Source organism: Callorhinchus milii, unplaced genomic scaffold, assembly GCF_018977255.1.
Source record: "Callorhinchus milii isolate IMCB2004 unplaced genomic scaffold, IMCB_Cmil_1.0 Scaffold2, whole genome shotgun sequence".
Classification (NCBI taxonomy): Eukaryota; Metazoa; Chordata; class Chondrichthyes; order Chimaeriformes; family Callorhinchidae; genus Callorhinchus; species Callorhinchus milii.
This window is the reverse complement of record NW_024704743.1, coordinates 94,183,133-94,203,576: the sequence shown is the minus strand read 5'-3', so window position 1 is coordinate 94,203,576 and position 20,444 is coordinate 94,183,133. Positions and strand designations below refer to the sequence as shown.

Below are 20,444 nucleotides of genomic sequence, written 5' to 3'. Positions count from 1 at the left end.
GCCTCGCAAGCGAGAGGGCCTGAGTTTGATTCCCAAGTAGGGCGAAACGTTAGGCAAGTGTCTTTACTCCATGCACCTCTGTTTACCTAGCAGTAAGTAGAACCCGGTTGTTAATCGATTGTCGGATTGCTTTTCTGGGGGTAATAATCCCTTCAAAAAAATAAATCAATAAGAAAAAAATTTCAATCCACGACTGTTTGTGGGACAATGCTGCACGCAATTAGCTGCTGTGTTTCACTCACAAGATATACCGTCAATTAACTTTATCAAATTTAGAGGCGTTATATCAAATGCAAGGGATATTATTATATTAGACGACAACACCTGATATTTTTAACACCAACAATAGTTGAACATTTCTTTCTTCCCTTCAAGTAGTTATTTGGAAAAAAAAGTACAATGAGAGTTTGTGACCTGGTGACCTGACCTCTACACATGGTTAAAACCAGAGAAAATATCTGAGGTGGTTATAAGGCAATTGTGTTCTTTGTTACTGTTAGTCAGACAACAACAACAAAATTACATTTATAGAGCGTCTTTCACGTCGGGAGGACGTCCCAAAGCGCTGAACATTCAGGTGTCGGGGCCCGAAAATGGGGGAGGGGTGGTGTAGGGGTGAAGGAAGGCAGGAAGGTGGGAGTCGAAGAGAAGGCACTGTCGAAGAGAAGGATCTTGAGACCGGCCTTAAAGGAGGCAAGGCAGGAAGCGAGGCGAAGGGACCATGGGATGGAGTTCCAGAGTGTGGGGGCAGAGAGGCTGAAAGCCCAGACACTGATGGTAGGGCGGATCAGGCGGGAGACATGGAGCAGGCTGGAGCCCGATAAACGGAGGGAGCGGGCAGGTTGTTAGGGAGTCAGCAGGTCAGAGAAGTAGGAGGGGGCAAGGCCATTAAAGGTGAGGACGAGGATCTTGAACGTGATCCTCTGGGGGATGGGGAACCAGTGGAGTCGGGTGAGGGTGGGAGTGATGGGGTCACAGAGCCTGGTGCATGAGAGTACACGAGCTGCAGAGTTTTGGATGATTTGCAGCTTGTGAAGCGAAGAGTTGGGAAGGCCGATGAGGAGGGAGTTCCCGTAATCAAGCTTTGAGGTGACGAATGCGTGGGTGAGGGTTTCGGCAGCCTGAGGGGTGAGGCAGTGGCGAAGTCTGGCAATATTGCAGATGTGGTGGTAGGCAGTGCCGGTCATGGCGCAGATGTGGGGGAGAAAGGACAGTTCAGTGTCAAACAAGACACCAGTTTCCTAACTGGCTTAGTGAGGTTGAGTGTGCAGCTGTGGAGGCTGATGCTGCCAACGTCTGAGGTGCGGAAGTGCTGGCGCGAGCCAATCAGGAGGGCCTCGGTCTTGCTGACGTTGAGTTGGAGAAAGTTGTCCCTCGTCCAGGACTTGATGTCGGACAGGCAGTCGGTCAGGACGCCAGTCGTTCTGGAATTCAGGGAGGAGGCAGAGAGGTAGAGGTTGGTGTCATCCGCATACATGTGGAAATTTACCCCATGTCTGCGGATGATGTCACCAAGGGTGAGCATGTAGAGGGTAAAGAAGAGGGGACCGAGTACAGAGCCCTGAGGAACACCGCACGAGACAGTGCGGGGGCTGGAGGAAGCCATTTGGTGCGACGAAGTGGAGACGGTGTGAAAGGTAGGACCTGAACTAGTCAAGGACAGAACCTTGAAGGTTGAGGTGGGAGGAGAGGCGGTGGAGGAGGATTGAGTGGTCCACGGTGTCAAAAGCGGCGGAGAGGTCGAGGAGGACGAGGAGGCAGAGGGAGCCCTGGTTACACATGGTCAGGATGTCGTTTGTGACCTTGACCAGAGCAGTTTCTGTGCTGTGGGCGTCACGGAAACCCGATTGGAGGGGTTCATGGAGGGAGTGAGAGGAGAGGAAAGAGCGAAGCTGGGAGGCAACAAGGACCTTGGATAGGAAGGGGAGATTTGAAATGGGCCGGTAGCTAGATAGCTGTGATAGGTTGAGGGAAGGTTTCTTCAAGGTGGGGGTGATAGTGGCTGTTTTGAGTGGGGAAGGAACAGTTCCAGATGACAGAGAGAGGTTAATGATGTTGGCAAGTAGTGGGGCAAGGAGGTGGAGCTGGGATTTAAGGAGAGGGGTAGGGATGGGGTCGAGGGAGCAGGTGATGGACTTCATGGAGGTTACCGAGTTGAAGACAGAGGAAGAGGTGACAGGTTTAATGGTGTGGAAAGAGGGATGGGTAATTGTCGGATGGGTAATTGTGTGGGGTGGGGGTGGAAGTTGGGAGGGCAGTGGCAGCTAAGCGGATTCCCTCGATTTTGGACTCGAGGATTAACCTGGAATAGAAGGATGATTTGGCTGAGGCGAGAGTGGAGTGGTAGTTCATGATGAGGTCCAGCCAGATGTAGCGGTGGACAAGGAAGGCAAGAGTACACAGCAGTGTTTCACAAATGGCCATGAAGTTAAAGACCAATTTTATGTGGAGAATTGTTGGCTGAGACATTAGGAGAAACTCAAATGGGATCTTTAACATGCACCGGAACAGGCATAGATGGGCCCTCAGTTTCACATCTCCTCTGAAGGACGGCACCTCCTTGACTTGCACAGACCTATAATCATTGATGAAGTAAAACTCTTGTTTGCAGTGAGAAATCATGATAAAGAGTCAAGGCTCAATGCATGGCACCAACAAATTTGAAGTCAGAGAGAGAAAAAAGTAGAGATGAGGTGTTGCCAAGCTCGTGTTTTGAAACCCTGTAGATTATAAGAACCAGGAAAGATTCAGGGATATAAAGATTTCTACTGAGCTGCAGTACTTGAAAATAATGAAGTAGACAAAGCTTGGATGAGTTGCAAAACTGTGAAGGTGCAAGCAGGAGAAAGAGTGTGTAGGGATTGAATTTTAGGAGTTTGAAAGAAGGAAAAAGTGAAGTTTAGAGGATCAATGAGTGTAAAAACACTTAACCTACATGAATGGTGTTATGTTAATGCAAATTGTGTAGAAGTGATTTTTAAAAATAGGTCAGAGAATTGGAATGTTCATAGATAATTGTATTTAAAAGTACATCATTTTGTCATCACTCCTATCCTTAAAAACCCTCCCGAGACCCATCACTGCTCTCAAACTGCCGCCCCACCTCCAACCTCCTTTTCCTCTCCAAGGTCCTGGAACGAGTTGTTGCCTCCCAGTTTCACTCCTTCCTCTCCCACCACTCCCTTCACGAACCCCTCCAATCGGGTTTCTGTTCCGCCCACAGCACAGAAACAGTCCTGGTCAGAGTGACAAATGACATTCTGTCCATCTGCGACAAGGGCTCCATCTGCCTCTTCGACCTCCTTGACCACTCTGCTGCCTTTTGATACCATTCACCACTCTATCCTCATCCACCGCCTCTCCTCTCACCTCAACCTTCATGGTTCTGTCCTTGAATGGTTCAGATTGTACCTCTCACCTTCTCCACTTCATCTCCACAAATGGCTTCTCCTCTAGCCCCCCGCACCGTCTTGTGCGGCATTCCTCGGGGCTTTGTCTTTGGTCCCCCCCTCTTGGGACGTGGGGTCAACTTCCACATGTATGCAGATGACACCCAACTGCCTCCACCCTTGACTCCAGGGCCACTGCTGTCCTGACAGAATATCTGTCAGACATCAAGTCCTGGATGAGAGCTAACTTTCTTCAGTTGAACATCAACAAGACCGAGGCCCTCCTGATTGGCTCCTGTCAGTGCCTCCACACCTCAGGTGCTAACAGCATCACCATCCATGGTTGCACACTCCACCTTACGAAGCCAGTCCGGAACCTTGGCGTCTTATTTGACCCTCCACTGCCCCACATCCATGCCATGACCCGCTCTTGCCTTCCCCCATCTTCGCAACATCACTCGGATCCGCCACTATCTCACACTGCGGGTTGCCGAAACTCTCATACATGCATTCATTACATCCAGGCTTGACTATGCAAACTCCCTGCTTGCCGACCTCCCAATTCCTCCCTCCATAGTCTGCAGATCATCCAGAACTCTGCAGCGCGTATTGTTTCCCGCACCAGGCTCCGTGACCCTATCACCCCCATCCTCAGCTAGCTCCACTGGCTTCCCATCACACAGAAAATACAGTTCAAGATCCTGGTCCTCACCTTCAAAGCCCTCCTTGGTCTTGCCCCCCCACCACCACCTATGCAACCTCCTAACCTTCTACCATCCTACCCGCTTCTTCTGCTCAGCGGGCTCCGGCTTGCTTTACATCTCGCCTGCCCCACCATTGGGAGGTGGGCCTTCTGCCCCTACCATCTGGAACTCCATCCCGCAGTCCCTCCGCCTCGTCCCCTCCCTTGCCTCCTTCAAGACCCATCTCAAGACCCTCCTCTTCGACTGTACTTTTGATCACCCTGCTTCACCCCCTGCTCTCCACCCTCCCCGATCCTGACCCCTGACTTGGGTCCGAAACACTGACTGTCCAGTGACTTGGGACGTCCTCCTGACGTGAAAGGTGCTGTACAAATGTAATTTTGTTGTTGTTCTGTTGTTGCATTCAGTAAAAGTGTTTAACTGTATTTAGACGTCCAAAGGATCGGTATGAGGGCTATCGTTGTCATGGCAGGTAATGATCCGTCGCCATATTCAGTGCGACTTCTTCAGCAACACTCGACTCATCTGCAACAGAAAATAAAAATTCATTGTAAGAAAAAAAAACAGGGTGTGGGGGGGCTAACAGGACCATCCTGCACTTTGTAAGGGGAAAACGCGTTTAGTTTTATAAGAATATGGTGTTGATTTTGATGTATTTGTAGAGAAGTACTACTGTGGTGGAGGTTGAGTTGCACACTAGAAAGTTTGAAAATGCACCTAGTACATTGACATTTCACAGTCTTATACTTAATATTCAGGTTGTGCTTTTTTGCTCGACCAGTAAAAGAAAATGTTGCTTTCTACATAGTTTAAAACCACAGAGCTATCATATTTGAAGTGCCTAACAAATGACCCAATGAGGTTTTGTCAGCTTGTGTAACTATATATAAGATAGCTTTTTGGACATCTTAACCTATAAACAGATTTTAATCTTTGTACTTAGGACCCCCAAGTTTGTCTGTACCTATATATAATTATATATATATGTGTGTGTGTGCAGGTGGGGTGTGGGGGAGGGGTGACATGAGTATGTGTGATTGTATCTGTGTTTATACTCATAGATAGAGATACATAAACACATTGATCTAATAAAAGATGGTGCAGCATGAAATGACAATTTAAGATTGAGCAAAGTTGTTCCTGTTCTATTGGGCAAGAGTACAGAGTACTTGGCTAAGGTTTAACTTTTTAATCATAGAATCATACAGCACAGAAGGAGGCCATTCGGCCCATCGTGTCTGTGCCGGCACTTTGAAAAGAGCTATCCAAAGCAATCCCACTCCCCCGTTCTTTCCCCATAGCCCTGCAAACTTGTCCTCCCCAAATAATTATCTACATCTCTCTTAAAAGTTACCGAATCAATAATCGAATCAATTCAATAATTGTGTTATTGAACACAATACTCTAACTGTGGCCTAACCAATGTTTTACAAAGGTTCATAATAACTTCCTGACTTTTGTATTCTATGCCCCTATTTATAAAGCCTAGTATCCCGTATGCTTTTTAACAGCTTTATCTACGTGTCCTGCCACCTTCAAAGATTTACTTATATGAACTCCCAGGTTTCTCTCTTCACCCCTTTTAAGATTGTACCATCTATCTTGTATTACCGTTTCTCATTCTTCCTCCCAAAATGCATCATTTGGCATTTTTCCATGTTAAACCTCATCTGCCATGTGTTCCGCCCATTTTACCAGTCTGTCTATGTCCTTTTGCAGTCTGCTACTGTCCTCCTCACTATTTACTTCTTTTCCGAGCTTAGTATCATCTGCAAACTTGGAAACTGTACTCCCTACACCCAAGTCCAGGTCATTTATATAGATCAAAAACAGCAGTGGTCCCAACACCGACCCCTGGAGGACATCACTGCACACTTCCCTCCAGTCAGAAAAACAACCGTTCACCACCACTCTCTGCTTTCTGTCTCCCAGCTAGTTCTGTATCCATGCTGCCACTATCCCTTTAATACCGTGGGCTTCTATTTTGCTTACAAGTCTCTTACGTAGCACTTTATCAAACGCCTTTTGAAAATTTTGAAAATTGTAAACTACATCTACTTCATCCACCCTTTCCGTTACTTCATCAAAAAACTGTCAGGTTTGATAGACACGATTTGCCTTTAACAAATCTGTATTGACTGTCCTTTATTAACCCATATTTTTTTAAGTGAAAATTTATTTTGTCCTGGATTATAGTCTCTAGAAGTTTCCCCACTATTAACGTTAGGCTGACTGGCCTGTTGTCCCGGGTTTATCCTTCTACCCTTTTTTGTAATGGGGAGTAACATTTGCAACCCTCCAGGCACCACCCCAGTATCCAATGAGGATTGAAAGATTGTGGCCAGAGCTTCTGTTATTTCCACCCTTACTTCCCTCATGACCAGGTGACTTATCTACCTTGAGCACCGTCAACCGTTTTAGTACCTCCTTTCGGTTTATTCTTATCCAAATTCTCTAACCTCTCCTCCGATACTGTGGCATTCACTACATCCTCTTCTTTTGTGAAGACAGATGCAAAGTGCTCATTCAGTATATCAGCCATGCCCTCTGCCTCCAAAAGAAGATTTATGGTACCCGCTAATCTTTTCTCATACAATCTCTTTGCCCCTCTTATTTCCTTTTCCAGTTCTCCTCTGTACTTTCTGTATTCTATTTGATTATCTTCTGTGTTTTGGACCTGACATTTATCATACACCTCCTTTTTCTGTTTTATTTTAATCCCAATTTCCTTATTCATCCAGGGAGGTTTAGATGCCCTACCTTTCCCCTTTGTGGGAATGTATTTGTTCTGTCCCTGAACTATCTTCTCCTTAAAGGCTCATTAGTTGTTTTATCTGCCAATATTTCTTTCCGGTCCATCTTGGCTAGGTCCTTTTTTAACTCACTGAAATTAGCCCTCTTCCAGTTGAGTATCCCCACCTTTGATTGTTCCGTGTCCCTTTTCATAAGTACTCTAAACCTAATGATGAAAGAGGCCATACTTCCATCTGCAGTGTAATATAGATGATAAGAGGCTATACTCTCATCTGCAGTGTTTCTGGCTTTCGCATTTTGATTAATCTGTGTTTTGGATAACTTTAAAAGATATCAGCATTTTTAAATTGGTGCTGGATACAATTACAGCAAGCCCCTTGTGTGCTCTGTGACAGTCAGCAAACAGACATGCTGCAGTATTATAAGGGCACCATTGTGAAATGGGCTATAATGGGTTAGAATTGTCAATTTACTAACATTTGAAAAATTCTGCTTTGGAATCCTTCTAATGTCATTAATTGAGGATCTAGATACACATAATAATAATAATAATAATAATCCTTGCATTTGATATAGCGCTTTTCATGTCAGGAGGACATCCCAAAGCGCTTCACAGAACACACTGTAAAGTGAATTGACTATATTTGTGGGCGAACGCGGCAGCCAATTGCACACAGCAATGTCCCACAAACAGTCGTAGATTGAAAATGACCAATTTATTATTGTTTTTGGTTTTCGAGGGATTATTATTAGGTGTGTGGAGTAAGGAAACTTGCCCAAGGTTTCGCCCTGCCTGGAATTGAACTCAGGTCTCTCACTTGCAAAGCGAGTGCTCTAACCACTGAGCTACAGGACTCCACATGTACAACTTTCCTTATAAAAGAGCATTGTTGATTGTTTTACTTTTTCCCCACGTTCTCCTTTCCGCCATCTTTTCCTGAAGATTGTGGCCTTTGTCACAATATGGTTCAATGGGCAACAACTGCTCACCAATGGGCTATTTATCATGCGTGGATCTGGTCAGTGTAAGAGTCCAAACTATCTAAATTTGAAAATATGATAGCTTTCTCTCTTGTTAATCATATAACATTCATATATGTACTTTTTCAAGCAAAGTTTTTAATCAGTGAAATCCTTAGCTGATAATTTGTGCTCCCCCAACCACAGCGTACCTACTGCTTGTTAGGGTCAATTGTTATTCCCCAATACTGCTGCAGCTAATTTGTTTACAAAAGACAATTGTGAATGTTTTTGATTACAGCCATTGGAGAAAAAGTACAAACACAGTGTTCATAAGCTTATCCATAGTGGTGTTAGCAATATCTGAACAATAGAGGTTTTCACAAAGTGGTCTGAGTGTAAATTATGTGAACAATTGCGGAACTGAGCTGAGGTGTACCCGTATGGGAAATAGGCATCTAACACTGTCTTAGAAAAGAGGAACAAGACCAGTGCAAAGTGTAAAAAGGCTGAGGCTTGCAGTCACTGACAGTCAGTTGTTTGGACTAGGCAAAATATTGGAAAGCATTGTTGTCAATTACTGTTATTTAGTAACTAAATAATACCTCAGACTGATAGCCAATGCCTTCGTTTTATAGACATCATCAACTGACGGAAGCAAGTGAAATATTGAATATGCTCAAAAAAGTTTAAAGGAAAGAAAGATTTTCTTTCCCAGCACTAAACATGAAAGTGAATACATCTTCTACCAGTGTTGACCTTCGGAAATGGGACCTATGACGTCCACCTATACTGGAACTGATTAGCAGCTTTCCCAACAAATGTAAATAACAGTGCAGTAAATGTAAAAGTGACCTGACATTTTCCAGCTCAACAAAATTAAAATCATATATTACTACAGAACTAAAAGATATTGGGATGTAATAGCAACAATAGTAAGCACAAGACAGCTCGGTCCAGAAGAATGTTCAGAACAGAACCTGATCCCTTCCTGAATTTTTGGAGCCAATCATTGGGATGGCCAGTGTACATAGGAGTACACATTTTTATTCCCACTTGGATCTAGATTCTGGATCCAGATTCCCACCTGATACTTCTTCTCATTAGTATAATGCATATTTTATAATATTTTGTTAATTTAGTTTTAAAAAAAGTCAAGGTGCACATTATACTTGCCTATAATAGAACAATACAAAATTACATTTGTATATCACTTTTCATGTTGGGAGGACGTCCCGAGGCGCTGGACAGTCAGGGATTTGGACCCGAGCAGGGGGGTTGGGATCAGTTGGGGTTGGAGGGTAGGAGCGTGGCTGGAGGCGAGGTTGAAGAGTAGGGTCTTGAGACATGGAAAGCATGGAACAATGGCATGCATTCAGTCTTATCACTGTTTCAAAGAAATATTTTTGGGTGTCTGTCCTGAAATTGCCCTTTGGAACTCTAAATCTATGTCCTCTTCTCCTATCGTCTTGGTGGATATGATGGGTTTACTTTTTCAATACCAATTAAGATGTTATACACCTTTTTTAAGGACCCATATGAGGCATCACTCAAGACTGAAGAATCCTACCTTGTCTAATTGTTGCTCATAACAGTGGGACTCATTCCTCTAATGCTAGGTTTGGTGGCAGTATGCGTGAGCATTTTACATGCATCACAGTGATTTGAGCTGAGATATTGAAAATGTTCTTGTGGTCAGAAGCATTGTTCCTGGAGTCTTTGCTACATAAAATAAGCTACTTGGATCCCCTTTTTCTTATTTGTGGGCATTTCGGTGATCTTAAATTTTAACAAAGTTCGATATGCTGTTTGTAAATGGCGCTGTCTTTAATAGTTGAGTTGGAACAGTGGAAGTGAGACACGGAAGAGCCAGAAATTGCTCCAGGTAATGGAGTGGGGGGGGGCTCAGAGATGTAGGAGAGAAATAGTATGATAAAGACCTGCGATAGTGAAAATGTAGCCGGGAAAGACCGAAATCACGCTGCTTATCAAAGATATAGCAGTGCATAAAGAGATTTTTTAAAAGTCAATCTGAATATTGGATATATAATTGGAATAAACAGAAAATGACAGAGCGATGTTGGGTGTGTAGATAGAAACTAATTATGAGAACTGTTGCAATTAACAAAAAAAAGGAGTGTTCACATTGGAGATGGTTAGAATTGGAGCCAATGCTGTTAGACATAAATTTGCAAAGCCACAAATTGAGAACGGAATGTCTTTTTTCCTACTGTGTAATTTCATTTGAGTAGCTTGCTCTTCTCATGAACTGGAGAAATTATTAGGTTTCCAAACTTATATAAAGGTCATGTATGGGGTACATGGAAGTGAACAGGACAAGGTTCTTTTTAGCTGTTAGCAAAATTCTGGTATGAATTTTGCTGACTGACAACAACCAGCAGCATTCCACTGCAGTGTGTTATATCTTATATATTTTTCCCTATTCAGAACAATATGTGCATCTTGCCAGCACATTCTTGTCTGGTCTTGACTTACATGGCAACAGCTCAAATTAACTATAAAGAGATGTTTGCACAAACGTTAAAGGGGAAATAAACATAAGAACGTAGGAATGTTCACGACAATAAAATAATATTGTAGTCCATCTGGCCAGTCCCAGAGTAGAAACGTGACTAAATCCAAGACAAATCTATTTATCATGCTTCACAATTGTTTAATTTCAAAAATAGCTATTTGATACCCTCTTGAATTTTCTGATACAATCAGTAGTCTTATTCCATATTTTCAACACATAGCGAAAAAATAATTAAATAATTGAAACTACCTTTCACCTTCTCTTTTGAGCGTTGAAGTATGGCCCTTGCTGATACTGAAAAATCCTTACTGATGCCTTATTTGCCCCCTATTGTATGATGCTGCTTCAGTGATATGTCAATACAAGAGAGGTTTGGATGATAACAACTCCTCACCCATTTAATCGTTTTCTTCTGGAATACCTACTGTACCATCGTCCATCGTCCCATCACATTATTAATAATAATAATCCTTGCACTTGATATAGCGCCTTATCACATCTTCGAGACGTCTCAAAGCACTTCACAGAATATATTGAATTTACTGTATATTTTGTGGGTGAAACACGGCAGCCAATTGTGCACAGCAGTGTCCCACAAACTGTCATGAATTGAAGTGACAAATTTATTATTATTTTTTTCAAAGAAGTATTACCTCTGGAAAAATGATCCACCAATCGACTAACAATTGGGTTTCTAGCTTACTGCTAGGTAAACAGAGGAGTATGGAGAAAGGAAACTTGTCCGACATTTCGCCCTGCCGGGAATTGAACCCAGGTCTTTTGCTTGCAAGGCTAGTGCTCTAACCACTCAACTACAGGAATCCACAAGCTGATTAAGCTGATTTTAAATGTTTCCATGATGTGCATTGGGTCAGCTAACATTTGTTTCAGTTTTTCCCTTAGCAAGTTCTGTCCCATATATTGAATACATGCCAATTAGGGTCCCATCCATTGAGAATATGTGCTTCCTATTCTTGTAAATAGCTTGCATTTATCTGCATTGAATTTCATTTGTCTACCATTATTCCGTGTGTACATCCTATCAAGCTTTCTTTGTCGGGCCTTTGCTGCCTCTTCTTGTTGTACACTTGCTGGTGCTACATTTTCCTGGGGTAAGTGGGCCAGCATGGGATTTTGAGTCTAATGCCATTATCCACAAAAGTCAGTGGAGTTTTCTACATTATCAGAGCAGGCTAGTGAGTAGGACATGGATCTCAGGGACAATATATTGAGGATGTTAAAAATGTATGATGAGCAGGAAATTAGGAGTAGATTAGGTGGTTCATATGGAGAAAAACGCATAGACTTGATGGGCCTAGTGTTCTGTTCTTCCCCTCCCCTCCCTTCTCCCCCCCTCGTCCCCAGGTTGGGTCTGATGCTGTACACTTTCCAGTGCCTTGGGACGTCCTCCCGATGTGAAAGGCGCTATACAAATGAAATCTTGTTGCTGTTGTATTGCAATTTAATTTTAAAAACATTTACACACCCTGCTCGCTGGCGTCCCAGTTCACTCTCTACAATGTCCCAGACGTCACTGTTCTCAGTGAATCAAGAACCTCGCCTTCACTTTCAAATGTCTTCATGGCTTTGCATTAAACTATTTCTGTGATCTTCTGCCACCCTTCTCTTTCGGCCACTTCTATAATAAGTCTGATCTGCTTTATGCTACTATCAGCGGCTGAGCCTTCGGCCATTTTGCCTCCTCCCTCTGGAACCATCTCCCGAAATCCCTCAGCCTTCCCCGTTCCTTCTCTGCTTTCAAATCCTCAAGACCTACCTCTTTGCACTTTTATAATAATAATAATAATCCTTGCATTTGATATAGCGCTTTTCACGTTGGGAGGATGTCCCAAAGCGCTTCATAAAACACACTGTAAAGTGAATTGACTGTATATTTGTGGGCAAATGCGGCAGCCAATTGCGCACAGCAATGTCCCACAAACAGTCGTAGATTGAAAATGACCAATTTATTATTGTTTTTGGTTTTGGAGGGATTATTATTAGGCTCTGTGTGGAGTAAGGAAACTTGCCCAAGGTTTCGCCCTGCCTGGAATTGAACTCAGGTCTCTCACTTGCAAAGCGAGTGCTCTAACCACTGAGCTATAGGACTCCACGAACTACAGGACTTTTGATCACTTCTCCCCCACCCTTCTGCTGTTGTAGCATTGTATGACATTAAAGACCGAATTTCTCACTACGAAGAATGCTTTGAGAAGTGACTTTTTTCATTCTAGTGAGGGGACTGAACAAAGTGCATTCCCACTTCATTTTCACTTTATTTCCCCTTTAAGAGTAAATCTCTGCAGATTTAGTGTGTGCCCAAATTAATATTTATGTTCCTGGCTCATGCAACCAAAGCTTGAATTGTTAATTAGTTATCCAAAGAAGGCCTTACTTCCAACAATAAATTCACATGGTACAACTGCTTGCATTTTGTTTGACTTTGAGAAGCTTTTCAACTGAATATTCTTTATGTTATGATTGTATAATGTAGATGGCCACCATAATGTCTCAAAGCTGCAATTTAAGGAAGTAGTGAAATGCTTTTCATGTTAGTTTGTGAACAACAGTTTTTATTTGAGTGAATAATAATAATAATTCTTGCATTTGATATAGAGCCTTATCGCGTCTTCGAGATGTCTCAAAGCGCTTAAATGCTATTTAATAGGAAGATAATTTAAAAATTGGTTTAATAGTGTACCCTCTTATTGTTAAACAAGCATTTGCTCATTAGAGTGAGCTCTGTGATCAGTGTCAGTTTCTAAACCATCAATGCTGAATGCTGACAGACTTATTTGGTTATATTTATTAACTCTTAAATCTCTGTATTGAGATAATAGAGTTTTTTCAGCCTCGAACATTCAGAGTCATGTATGGAATGAACTGTATCCCCAATAGTGACAGTTCCATCTGGGCCTTTGTCAAATATCTCTCTAGGAGTCAGCAATTACTAAAGATGTCTCCCTGCAACACATGCAATGATTCTGTTCCATGTTTTAAAGTCCCTAGTTACTGTTGGTCAGCTAGAAAACATCTCTTCTGCATTCCACTGTTCCCTTTGGATTTCACTGGTATTTCAGAATATGAAGAAAAAAGGGTGCAGGATGTTGAAGCAACTAATTTGATACAACAAAAAATTGGAACTTCTAAGTTCAAATCATACTCAATGCTTCACTTTTTTGAGGTCACTTATGAACATTGTGTCTATCTAGTATTATAAACAGAGTCCCCTGGGGCTGAACTGATTCTGAGGGCACATGCCTGGCAAAGCTAGGAAGTTCTTCTGGAATCCAAGCACGTGTAGACATGATCCAAATTTCCAGGGTAATTGTTGGTCACTGCTGGTGTTCTATGGTCAGAACACCTCTGAACTGACTTCTATCCCAATTCGAAGGGCTGACCCCATTGAAGAAATTGGAGCTGCATCAGAATGCACAACATGCTCCTCTCAGAGATGTCACCAGAGCAGTCTAGATCAGGGGAAGACCTAAACCGGCTCATTCTCACAAAGCTCACAATTCAAGGAAATTATATTGCATGTAAAAATAATAATAACTCGCATTAAGATGGTGGGGTCGTGAAAATAATCTCCTCCATTTCCTTCCCCTTAAACTCAGTTCAGGAAACATGCCACGGCATATTTAGCTGTGCATGTTTCACTGACAGTTAACTAGCACGGGCTATCCTATGCTGTTTTTTAAGAGTTTCTGGAACATTAGGCTATCCAGATGGAAACTGAACTTAGTTTATCACATGCTCATACAAGCCCTTGCTACATATACTTAATATTTCTGTTTTGGAAAGCAGCCACTTTGGCGGTGATGGTATCTGCTTGTTGAACTACAGACTTAGTGGCAAGGACTCCCTTATCTCTAGAGATTCAAGGATAGGCAGGGAATGCTTTTGTCTCGCCCTAAATTCAAAGGTGGGTCTGCATTCCAAAGGGGTCGCAGGTTACTATTCCAGCTTTTGCATCATAGGTCAGAGGTTCCACTTTTTTTGGTATGTGCAGAATTTTACCTTTCTCACTTCTCATACTACCGTCCCATCTCCAACCTACCCTTCCCTGCCAAAGTCCTGGAACGCATTGTTGCAGGTCAACTTCGGTCACACTTCTCCCTCTACTCCCTCGTCGAGCCCTTCCAGTCTGGTTTTTGCCTTGTCCACAACACAGAGACAGCGCTTGTCAAAGTCACAAATGACATTCTCTCTATCTGTGACCAGGGCTCTGTCTGCCTCCTCATCCTGCTGGATCTCTCTGCCTCTTTCGACACAGTCGACCACGCCATCCTCCTCCATCGGCTTTCCTCCCTCATCTATCTTAGTGGGATTGCTCATGCGTGGTTTGAGTCCTACTTAGCCAACTGCTTCCATTCATCTCAGCAAATGGTTTCTCCTCCTGCCCCCGCCTGGTCATCTGTGGGTACCCCAGGGCTCCATCCTTGGCGCTCTTCTTTTCCTTACCTATATGCTCCCTCTGGGCGATGTCATCCATAGACACGAGGTAAACTTCCACATGTATGCGGATGACACGTGGCGTGTCATCTACTTCTGCTTTGCCTCCTCCAGTACCAACTACAGGTCTGTCAATGTTCTATCAGCTTGTCTGGCAGACATCAAGGCCTGGATGAGTGTAAACTTCCTGCAGCTGAATATAGACAAGATGGAAGCCATACTCCTTGGCTTCCATCAACGTCTTCACTCCTGTGGATCTAAACTCCTCAGCCTCCCTGGGCTCTCCCTCAGACTCACTGAACCAGTGTGCAACGTAGGTGTCTGGTTTGACCCCCCCCAGCTGTCCTTCCTCCCCCACATCCAGTCCCTGACCAGGACAACCTTCTTCCACCTCCACCACATTGCCCGCCTCTCACCGCACCTTATCCCAAATGCAGCCAAAACCTTTGTGCGTGGGTTTTGCACCTCCCACTTGGATTACTCCAACGCACTCCTCGCCAGTCTCCACCATTCACAAGATCCAGCTCATTCAAAACACTGCCGCCCGCATATTGACCTGGACCAAACTCTGAACCTGCATCTCACCATTTCTGGCCTGGCTCCCCAACACCAAACGGATCGACTTCAAGATCCTCACACTCGTGTTCAAATCCATTCGGTCCCTGGCACCTCCCCACCTCTCCGACCACCTCACTCCCCAATCCACCAACAGGCGCTTCCACTAGACTGGCAACGGCCTCTTGCTCATCCCTCGCACCCTCCGCCTCACCATCGGAGGTCATGTTTTCAGCCACTATGCCCCAAAACTCTGGAACAATCTCCCTCAATCCCTCTGTCTTGCCCCCTCTCTCCCCTGTTTCAAATCCCGCGTAAAAACTTTCCTCTTCGACAGTGCCACCTCCTAATGAGCTCATAATGTCAATTGACACTTGAATGGTGGAGCACGTTGTGGTCAGAGGAGCTGTCTTTCAAATGAAATGGTAAACTGAATTCCAGTCTGCCTATTTTTCAGATAGATGTTAAAGATCCCAACATGCCAGTTGGAAAAAATGAGTTTCTTTGTGTCCTGCACAATAGTTCCTGAGATAAAATTGGACATTCACTTCCTGGCTTTCTATAGGACCTTGCTATCTGCAAAATGTTTGCTCTTTTTGCCTGAACAACCCATCCACAACACTTGAAAATGATTTCTATAAAGCACTTTGAGATGTTTTTGACTTGATAAGGCTTCATAAAAACGCAAATTCTATAGGGGAATTCACGGTATTGATTTTCATGAAAAAGTTCACCATTGAAATGCCTGTATCAAATGAGGCTACCTTGATCTTATCCATGAAGCAACCACTGAGCACGACTACTTCTACTAATTATTATCTCGGACTGTGACATTTATACCAGCTGCAACCATGGTATTTTAACTCAAGTTTAACCCTGCTTGTAAAGGTACAGCCATCAAACATTTCTTTCTATTTTTAGGGAGTCACAACCCGACTAAGAATGAGCTAAGTTGATCTACAAGAGATTATGGCATTATTAGTGCATTGGAGAGTTGCTTTTGTGTTTGGCACCCTGTCTCCTACATATTACACTGTAATATGGAACTTTGGTCATGATAATGCAGAAACATAAGTGCAAATTTACCACTTATACTGAATTTATTGAATTAGTGTTATGTGTCTTATTTATTGCTCTGGAGGTGATTTTCTGGACTCGTTAGTTTCTGTTTAATATTATTGAGGTGCTTGTAGTGTGCTTAACTCTTGAATAATGTTCAAACATTGTCAATTGGATTCTGCCCAAGAACCTTTAGACAATAATTTCTGAGCAGAAGCCAAATCAATTCATACTAATCGCTCCAGGGTGATTTACTTTCAGATTGTGCTGTCCATTCTGGAATTATAATATTTGTTTATTTTAAAATAATCCATAATGCACTGTGTAGTCCATGGAATAAGCTATGAAAAGTTAGGTACATTCCTTTTGGTACATACTACAGTCAGTTTCTACAAGTCTTGCTGCGTGTCAGCAGGCAATGAGATACAACATCTTGAGAAATATATCTTCCATACAAATGTCTCTATCTTCTGACCTCATCCTGTTATTTAAATCTACCTAATATTTTAAAATAAATATTTGCTCTTAGAATTTCCATGAATATGACTTCTGCAAAGGTTTTCTGGAGAAAAAAAAATATTTCCTGTAATATTTAATCTGTTTTGGACAAAATGTGAATTTTATTTGGATAACAGATTTGTACAAATAGATCCTGGAACTGTAAATTTAGTCCATTCTTGAAATGAAAATCTTGATCCACAGCCAGGTTGGCCTCAGCCTGTTGTAGATGTTGTTTTTGTAGATATTAGTTAGAGGTTTTCTAAATTAAACACAAGAGATTTTTAAACGCTGATCATTGCTTGTGTTTTCATGTATCATAATAAGGCTGATCTCATACCAGTGTGCAGGAAGCTAAGCTGCTGCTTCCACAATGCATTCTTCAATTGTCTGAGCTGAAGATTAAAATAAATAATAATTTCACTTGAAATGGTACATGTTTGCCATATGCCTCAAAGTACTTCACATAATGAGTTTCTTAGAACTATGGTGACTATTTGTTGCGTATGCAAATGCAGAAAACTACTCTGTGCCAGCCATGTCCAACAAGCATCAGTTGAATGAATGTCCAATCAGATCATAGAATCATAGAATTATACAGCACAGAAGGAGGCCATTTGGCACATTGTGTCTCTTTGAAAAGAGCTATTCAATTCATTCCGACTCCCACGCTCTCTCCCCATACATAGCCCCTGTAAACTTATACTCCCCAAATCATTATCTGCTTCTCTCTTAAAAATTGGTATCAGTGCCTTGGGACGTCTTTCCAACGTGAAAGGCGCTATACAAATGTAATCATTGTTGTTGTTGTTGTATCAAATCGGCTTCCACCACCCTTTCAGGCAATGCATTCCAGATCTGAACAACACTGTGTGAAAAAAATTCTATTTCTTTTAACAACTATTTTAAATCGGTGACCTCAGGTTACCGACCCACCCTCCAGTGGAAATAGTTTCTCCTTGTTCACCCTATCGAATCCCCTCATCATTTTGAAAACTTTTATTAAGTCTCCTCTTAACCTTCTCTGCTCCAAGGAGAATAACCCTCGCTTCTCCAGCCTCTCCTGATAACTGAAGTCCCTCATTCCTGGTACCATCCTGGAAATCTCCTTTGTATCCTCTCTAATGCCTTGACATCCTTCCTGAAGTGTAGTGCCCAGAACTGAACACAGTCTCCAGCTGAGGCCTAACCAGTGTTCTATAAAGGTTCATCATAACTTCCTGACATTTGTATTCTATGCCCCTATTTATAAAGCCTCGTATCCCGTATGGTTTTTTTAACAGCTTTATCTGTCTGTCCTGCCACCTTCAAATATTTACTTATATGAACCCCCAGGACTCTCTGTTCCTTCACCCCCTTTAAGATTGTACCATCAGCTTATATGCCTTTCCTCATTCTTCCTCCCAAAATGCATCACTTTACATTTCTCCACATAAACTTCATCTGCCACACGTCTGCCCATTTTACCAGTCTGTCTATGTGCTCTTGCAGTCTGCTACCACCCTCCTCACCATTTACTACTCTTCCGAGCTTAGTATCATCAGCAAACTTGGAAATACTTTACAAACTCTGTATGACGATCAAAGAGGCAGTTGATTTCCATAGCAGTGAATTTTGGAATTCCTACATTTACTGCTGGGATTTAAATCAACACACTTTTAAACCTCAATTTGCATCACCTGCCCACTATTCTCTTTCCTATTCTTGCATCTTAATAGAGTCCTGCCATGTGGACATTGGCACTTCAACTATGTATCTCAATAATAAAAAAAAGTACACACGTGAGATATACAAGAAGATTTCCTTGGGATTTGATATGCTGATCACTGAAAATAGTGATCTTTGGGTTTCATATCTTTTATAATGGGTGGTCAAAATGGTAGAACAAAATGAAAGTTCTTTGCCAAGATCATAAAGATAGAGGAGAAAAGTGAGTCAAAAGATTATCTTTATCTTTAAGAGAGCCATCAGTGGGGAACAATGATTGATAGGAGGATTTGCAAATGTTTTGAGAACGGTATTGGCAAGAGACAAAAGAATAACGACTGGAGAGGCAGGAAGACAACAATCTTTTTGACAAAGACACATTTAGTAGGTCTGATAACCTACAAAATGTAAGAGAGGAGAGTTATGGCTTGGAATCCTTCAGCTTGATGTCAAGAAGCATTTTTTCACACAAATGGTTATGAAGAATGGGCCCTTAAGTCTATACAGACAGAATCAGTAAGCATGTTTAAAAGAGAGACAGATACTTCTGTAAGAGATATTAAAGGGTATGGGATTAAACGATCTAATAAACTGGTGGCCTGAATGGCCTCCTCCTGATTTGTTGGACATGGCTGTTTTCCTACAATAATGGCTCCAAATGCAGTTGCGCAGTAGGTAGTATTACACCAGGTTGCAGAGTCTGATCTACAGTTGGGAAAAGGTGTACTTTGCAACCTTCCATTTGGAATAACGTTAATCAGTTTGCTTCCCACAGAAGGGTGGGAAGATTAGCAGCAATTGACCAAGGCAAAACAATAAAGAATTTTCTAAAATCAGTCAATCAGAATTCCAACCGAGGTATGCCTTGGTGATGGAGTGAGATTTGTTGGAGAGCATTCTGTAAGGGCTAATATGAGATATTTTTTCAGAAGATATTTGTGCAGCTCCTTTTTAATGAAGTTAATTGAGACATCATCAACTCCCTTTTACTGGGAGTCTGATTCACATGTTAACTCCCTTTTGTTTGTTTACGTGTGAGGAGGTATGCATATATTTTAAATCTCTTTAAAGTATATTTTTAATGCGTCACAATAATGGACACCACTGAGATACCTCAGATTATAGCAGTGTGCATATCTTATTAAAAGAAACTTGGTAACGTTCACTTGGACTGAAGGTGTTTTTTTTTAAGAAGACATGCGAGTAATGCAGATTGGGTATGTGGTTATCAGGATACTAGACACACCCAGCAGACAAAACAGAAATTTTGACCTCTGCATTTGTATATGTGGACACTGCTCATAAATACTGATAATATCTCATGGGTGTGAAAAGCCACAATAAACTAGTAGCAACGTATTAAAACAGCTTTTGTTCAAGTAAGACTTAATTTTGAATGTAACTTCCTGCCGTGCTATTTTCTGTTTAAACAACACACAGTTCCAAGAGTAATTTAGTGTGATGTGAACTAGGAACTTGAAGAAACCATGGTAAAATCTCATTTAGAATAATTAGTTTAAGGAAATAAATATGTAGATAGATTGGAAAATCCTATAGACATAACGATATTGTAGAGTGAAATAGAGATGAGAACTGCAATTAATGCAGTAGACATTGGAAGAAATAAAGAGTCTATTTGGGTATGTTTAACTCAGCAAAGTATTCAAAATCAAATGGGGCCCCAAAGAATGTTAGAAAAGATTTAGTGAGAGAAGCTAACTCTGGCAACATTTGTTCTTATAAAGTAAATAGTTTTCAATAAAATAACCATTCTGAAGAGTGCTTGAATTTTTTTTGAAAGATGAAATGCTTTAGAGTAATGAAGGA

The 20,444-nt window shown here is 42.1% G+C and overlaps 1 protein-coding gene across 6 annotated transcripts in view; it reads left to right on the top strand.

The window, feature by feature from the left end:
* The window catches only part of spidr (scaffold protein involved in DNA repair), a 160,505-nt gene that overhangs the window by 41,012 nt on the left and 99,049 nt on the right, over positions 1–20,444 (top strand). The gene's annotated exons all lie outside the window — the stretch shown is intronic.